Source organism: Triticum aestivum, chromosome 7B (genome assembly GCF_018294505.1).
Source record: "Triticum aestivum cultivar Chinese Spring chromosome 7B, IWGSC CS RefSeq v2.1, whole genome shotgun sequence".
NCBI lineage: Eukaryota > Viridiplantae > Streptophyta > Magnoliopsida > Poales > Poaceae > Triticum > Triticum aestivum.
In genome coordinates, this window is record NC_057813.1 from 701,877,687 (window position 1) to 701,884,637 (window position 6,951).

General features: G+C 41.0%; 1 protein-coding gene and 1 long non-coding RNA gene across 4 annotated transcripts in view; one reads left to right on the forward strand and one right to left on the reverse strand.

Moving 5' to 3' along the window:
* Window positions 1–1,098: 1,098 nt before the first annotated feature.
* On the forward strand, window positions 1,099–4,631 carry LOC123161567 (uncharacterized). Of its 2 annotated transcripts, XR_006480742.1 has the most exons (6): window positions 1,099–1,345; window positions 2,244–2,339; window positions 3,029–3,145; window positions 3,243–3,354; window positions 3,739–3,825; window positions 4,396–4,631. It is a non-coding gene; the product is annotated as an uncharacterized lncRNA (long non-coding RNA). The 2 variants fall into 2 exon arrangements; XR_006480741.1 differs by lacking the exon at window positions 3,243–3,354 and having other exon boundaries at window positions 1,103–1,345; window positions 4,396–4,629.
* Window positions 4,632–4,989: 358 nt separating this feature from the next.
* The window catches only part of LOC123161568 (uncharacterized), a 4,454-nt gene continuing 2,492 nt past the window's right edge, over window positions 4,990–6,951 (reverse strand). For both annotated transcript variants that reach the window (XM_044579375.1, XM_044579374.1), the window contains one exon: window positions 4,990–5,312. The gene's annotated coding sequence lies outside the window, so the exon portion shown is untranslated. The remainder of the gene's footprint in view (window positions 5,313–6,951) is intronic.

A 6,951-nucleotide genomic window follows, 5' to 3' on the forward strand; every position in this document is an offset into this window, starting at 1 on the left:
CTACATTCTGGCGTTTTGATTCCCGCACACATCTTTATTGGGATGCCTAATTTTTCACGGAGTTCAAATTGTTTCAACTTAGGCTCTTGAATAAATTCAGTCCACTTTTCCTGATTTCAGATCATTACATACGTACCAGTACCACTTTAATAGTTAAAACCATGCGAAGCAATTGTGTCAAAACTATATATTTTGACTACTCTATTAAGTTTTTTTCTACTTGTAACTCTGTTGATCCTCATGTCCATTTGCTGATCAGGAAGCTAACATAGTAATGTGTGTAGTTGCAGCTCCAGAAAATTGGGAAGCAGTTCTTTGAGGTATTAAAAACATTAGGTTATCTGGCCAGGGCCCCGTAGATACAAAGGGCCGTGAAAAGGCTGGTTCTCTTCTTCCACCCAAGGTATTCGTCAATTGTCAGAGAGTTGTTCAGGTTCGTAGTTTACAAAGTCCATTTACTATGAAAAATACATGAGGATGTGATCCTCTTTTGGGAGAGTGGGTTTTATGTAATTTGCAAATTCCCATAATTTTCTTGTGCTATGCTACCATTTGAAATGTTTAATAGCTAGGCAAAAAATGCAGTCTGTACATGGGTTCATGGCTAATGGAATGCAGATTGGCCATGGATTTGGGCCTATTGATCCACTAATTTTTGATTGATCTCATATCACTGCATATCTTCTCTTCAGAGGTGAGGTGAGGAGAGGAGTGGAGAGCAAATGAATTAATGAGAGTAGAGGAATTTATTTCAAATCACAAGGTCCTTGAGTCAAAACAAAGCAAGATTTACAGCTTCCCGGTAACAAACAAAATCCCTGCACCCACTAGCCACAAAGAGACGTACAAAAAAACCGTGTGTTCAGATATAAGATAGATGAATTGATGGATCTTTAATAATTAAGCCATGTATGTATGTATGCGCTGGTAGGTAGTTGATGTAGTTTGAAGCAAGCAATAAGCGTGGAGTGGCTGTCATGTCACTCTTTACCTGATGATAAGATAATTATCTGTTCTAATGTCACTTACCTGATAAATAAAGCCAATTTGGTTTGCGGCTTTCTGCCATTCACATGTTGTTCAATGATGCGGTCTGAATCATGTAGACATATTTCTCCAGTCCTCACTGTTAGGCCTTTGGCTTCATTCATACTGGTTACTTTGGTTCTATTAATTAAGACAAAGTAGAGTAGGAAACCTCACTCACTGTTATTTCTCTTGTTCCTCTTGTGTAGCAGGATTCAGTTCGGTACAACACCGTCGCCATCATTGTTGTGATGAGCGCCTTGGCGCTGCTGCTTCTGTGTGGTGGCGCTGTTCGACACCCGCTACAAAACCAACGAGGGTGAGCTCCTCTCCTTGCCTCCGGTGGGTGCTCTGAGCTCGTCGTGTCCGTCAATGTTCATTATTGTGACACGGTTATACAGCGTTGTGAATGGACAAATTCAGTTTCGTCCGATTTTCTTCTTCTTCAATTCTCTTGTTTGCCTTAGGATGAACTGAAATTTAAATGTATCCTTCCTGTCTAACAGTGAAGATCGATTTGGAGTGGTGGGTTTGGGGGAGCTTAGTCAACTTAATGCAGTGTGTGCTTTGCGCGTTGTTTCTGGTGAAGCAGCATACTAATCATACTGATTCAATGTTCTAATCCAAACATGTGTAGTGCATAGTGCAGTTGCCAATATTCTATCTTTTATGGAGTTTCTTGAGATTTATTGTGACTGCTATGATGGAGTTTTTTTTACAATATTCTGTGTCCTATGGAGTTTCCTGGTCGATGGCAGGCTGTCATGATTTTGGTTGTGACAGTCTTTTAGCTATGACTTTCCCTACTAAATATTGCTTGTGCATTAAACATGATTTATTTACACAGCTTTCTGCTATACAGAGTACAATAGCAACCACTAGAAAGAATATATTTAACCTCACTGCAAGTTAAGGGGACTTGCTGTGTATTTGCTGATTAGTGGTTCCCTATCTTGGATATGTCATATTTTTAGTTAGTTAGTGGCCTATATGACTTTGATTTGGCCCACGATACTTCTTTTGTACGGTTCTTGATTTGCTAGCATATATATCCTGAACTTAATTTTGTTTGCTCTTATTTGGTGTTCTTTCTTATAATATTTTTTTATATGACGTAAGCTTGCTCTATTCACAAGAGTTTCTCCATGTTTACGAAAGAAAGATTGGGTTCAGAGCACCTTCCATGTTATATTTGATTTGTGATTTCTGATGTTCAGGTCAAGGTGGACTTGAAAGAATACATGCAGCCACCTTTGTAACGCCATTGGCTTTGTAGACTTCTTGTACCTTCAGTGTCCATCTTCCACCTCCCGGTTCGCTCGGCCTCAGCCAGGATCTTCTCCACCCTGCTCTTATGTTGTGAAAACTCATGCATGCCGAAAGCCGCCTCCATGCTGCAGCTGCCGCAACCTGTAGGTAGTCTCTCTGTTCTTCTTTTTTCTCTACATTTCTACTTGCTCTGCTAAAGTGTTACGCATGTGCTTGGTTGATTACTACTTACACTGAACTTGTATGAATGGACAACAGCCAGCATTAGGCTGATTCAGTTCCAGTAGCCAATTTATTTTTTGTTCTATATTATTCAAACATATATTTACATCTTTCCAGTCGTTTAGTGTGTAAGATAGTTATATAATAGTTTTACTCCATGACTATCTCCTCCCCCTCCTGCTATTCCACTATCCATCTCTCTTCCTCTTCCTCTTCCTCTTGCTCACTGATTTCCTATCTAATTGACCATGAACAACGAATTCTGAAATGTACAAGTAGTAGATAGAGACCTGTCCAAATATGATTTGCCATATGCTGCTGCGCTTGGTTTAGAATCGGTTTACAAATATTAATTTCTTACTAATTGATACACACGTGACTACAGAAGCTGTATCAATTGTATGGATAGACTAGGATCCGGCGAACATGCATACATTCAGTTCTGCTCTACCCTCCAGTTTTGGTTGCCAATGTGATTGCTTGATATTTAACCTATGACTGATCTTGCTAGGTCCATGCTAATAACAATCCTCTTGCATTTAAATTTGAGTTTTACCCGGGCTCAAGTGATATGCACGTTATTAAAGGGCGAGAGTGGACAACCTGATCTGCTTCAGTGGTGACGAAGGTACACATGTATACATTGAGTAGCAAACTCCATTACTTCTGAATTATATTGATGATATCGTATCTGACATTCTGGTTGGTTTGGTGTTCCTCTTTAGAATAAAGGTCTCAAGCTTCTATTTTATCCAATGGCATTTTCTATGTTCTTCTTATATTGATGTTCAGGCCAGATCCCACCAGACTTTGCTTTACTTTGTAGTTATCATGAGAGTAAGTAACAAACAGTTTTACTTCTGTTTATCCCTTTGTCACTAGCATGCACATGAGGTGGTCCTTTTAGCTTCTCTGTGGATTGTGTATAGGTAGCTGTATTTTGGGTACTAAACTGCTGTATAGTTTTGTTAATGCCATAGTTTTGGTTAGTGCCAGATTTAATCGAGTGGGTAAAGGAAAATGTTACAAAACCTCTGTTAGAGTTGAATTCTGCTTGATGCATACAGGAACCGATATTGTGAACATTGGGTCCATTTGGGTTGTGGATTGATTTATTATGATGGCGAAACACGCCTATGGCGAGATTATATTCGATGATGTTGTGCACTCTTCACATGCTTAATCCTAGCTAATTGCTTCTCTATCATCTTTGAACTGCAGGAGATGATCGAGTTGGGCTCGGACGTTGCTGGCCGCCGGCTTGGTCTGCAAGAGGACTTTCCCCTGCCGCGGCAGGCCATGGAGAGAGTAAGATTTCATGGTCTTTTTGATCTCCTATTTCCTTTTCTATGTGGAGTAAGTATAATGATGATGGATCCGAACCTGTGTATTAGATTGTGACCTTTTTGCTCCTTTGCAAGCTTTGCACGTTTTTAGTATAGTTTTTCCATGCTATATTGCTTAAGCATCATTCTGTCTTGACATGATATGCTAATTGGATCTTCACCTTGGAGGTTTATTGCGTATGTACGTGGTTCATATAGCGTTTAGTCTCAACCCTCAAGAGGTGCTAATTATGTTTTATTCCTAACTCTGTGCTTTAATGTTCAGTTCTGATGGGTTTCTTTCTTATAATGTTAGTAGAAAAGAAAAGAAATCAAATTGTTTAGGCTTCTTATAAATAGATTTATCCACCAGATTAAGTCGTAAACAAACATTCAGATTCAGGCCCTCTCCCTCTCCCTCTGCTTCTCAGTAAAAACAAGGGCCTTTCTTCAGAGTTACACTTGGTTGACTGATTTGGTTCCTTGGGTTCAGACCAGTTTCATCTTCTTTGGTTGATTGATGGATTGATCCGCTGATCTGCATTGCTTGCAGGGTGACCAAGTGATTGACTCTAGGGCCGCCGTGGTGGTGCTCGTGGTGCCCGACGCCTGCTGCAGCTCAATGAGAACACAATGAGAGTCATCATTCTCTCTGACACCGCTGTTCAAGACAACCGGACCTGTCCACCGCGCATGCCCATTACCGGTGTATGAACATTGCATCCTTTAATTTACCCTGTATATGAACATTCCATTCTTCAAATGTGTTGTACTGTCATTCTGGTGGCTATGGAGATGTGTTGTACTGTAGTTTTGGTATCCATTGATGATGTCTTGCTCCGAACTTGAATATGTAGTTTTGGTATCTATTGATGATGTCTTGCTCCGATTACACTTGAATATTTCTTTTTTATTTTTTTATCCTGATTGAATACATATGATAAGCCTGACTTTCTACTAACTTCACCATTACATGCATGGGCATATTGTTGAAACCGGCACCCTTGCGCCAAGGCGCGCTGCTCGCGCCAAGGTACGCTGCTGATCTAGTATCTACCACCACAACAACCAAACTACCACCCTCATTTTTTTTGTGTCACGCTGGCAGGAGGGGACAACAGAAAAGTAGAAGCAGCCACGGAAACAAAATAAATAAAATAGACACCACCTCTCTCAATGTCATTTGCGAACACCGGTCACAGCTGTTGATTGAATCCCAGTGTCGCGTTCTTAGTTTCACGAGGGAGTAGCCACACAGTCGATGTTACATACACACAGGAAAAACAACATACTGTATATAGCAATGAGGCATAAGCACTGAACTCAGTGAGTCCACTGTAGATTAAATCATGTCCTCTTGCAGGCAAGGTGATCACATCTACGCGGAGTCCACGCTGCCGAAATTGCAACCACCCAGAGTTGTGAGGACGAGGATGTTCATCTGACTCACTATGGCTCCATCAATCGACTCTGTGCAAGCAAGACAAGAATTAATCATCCGATGCAGGACGACTTTCAGCTCAGATTTGGCAGATTCAATGGTTTACATACGAGCAAATTGGAACAATTGTAGCCTTATATTGGATTATAGTATATACATAGTATTACATATGCAGAAGCAGAAACAGCATTGGTGTACCACCGGTAATATTGTTTCTCAACTGAATTTGGGACAGATTATTGTTTACATATTATTACACAGGCAGAAGCAGAACAGCACGGGTACTATTGTTTCTCAACTGAATTTGAAGTATGTGACTACTAACTGCAAACACTCACATGCGTCCCACTGGCAATATTGTTCTCAACTGAATCTGATATGTCGAACAAACTGCAAACATTCACTTCTACAGGGAACTACAGCATATATAGTATTACAGGCAAAAGCAGAATACCATTTGTGTCCCACTGGAAATATTGTTCTGAACTGAATTTCATATACATAAATAACTGCAAACACTTACTTTTTTAGGTGTTTAGTGCTAGACATAAATAAACACATTTGTGTCCCACCGGCAATATTGTTTTTCAACTGAATTTGATATGTGTAACTACTAACTAACTGCAAACACTCACCTTTAGTGGGAGCTACAGCATATGGTATTACAGGCAGAAGCAGAATATCTTCTGTGTCCCACTGGCAATATTGTTCTCAACTGAATTTGATATAGGTAACTAGCGGCAAACACTCACTGTGTGCCCTCTACCGTCCTACAAGCCGTCTTCTGCTGCCAGTGACCATGGGAAATAACAAAATTAACCCTTTTGCTCAATGCCCGAGACCATGGCGTTGCCCCTGGAACCTTCGTTTCGACCATGAAAACACTACTTTTTTTCCAACGGTAAGGTGAGTGGCATAGACATAGCCAAACTCATTGCCAGAGATGTTCGCATTGAACAAAAGGGTTAGATTTGGTTAAAGTTGTGGAGGTCGGTCATTTTTGGCTAAACTTTCAAAAGAGGGCAAATTTTGCCATTTCCCACTGTCGATAACCCGCATGCTAGCCCTGGAACAACTGCCGTCTTCCGCTACCATGAGAATTAACAAAATTGACCTTTTTCTCAAAATCCGCTAAGAAAATGACCCACCTAAATTTTTGTAGCCAAATCTAATCCTTTGTTTGCCGCCAGCCTCCATGGCATTGAACTTGGCTATGTCAGTGCCACATACCTCGACGTTCGCTGCCGAAATGAATTAAAGTTCCAGGGTCAACGCTATATACCATGGTGTTGAGCTATTAGAGGTCAACGGCATAGTTGGAGGCACAGTCCATGGTGTTGACCCCACGAGGGTGGCAAAAATTACGGTGCAGCGTTGAGAGAGTGTCAACCCCATGGAATATTCATTTTGATTGCGATACGCTAAATTTTTTTCAACGCTAAGAATAAGATACATGGTGCTGACATAGGGAAGTTCAATGCATGAGAGGTTGGCATTGAGTAACCGGGTTAGATTTGGTTAAGTTTGGGAGGTAGGTCATTTCTGGCTTAACTTCAAAAAGAGGGTTCATTTTGTCATTTCTCACCCTGCGACGAGCGTCGATGACACGCCACCTCATCCTGCCCCAACCGCCGCCATCCCGGGGTGTGTGTCTGTGGTGGTGTGTGT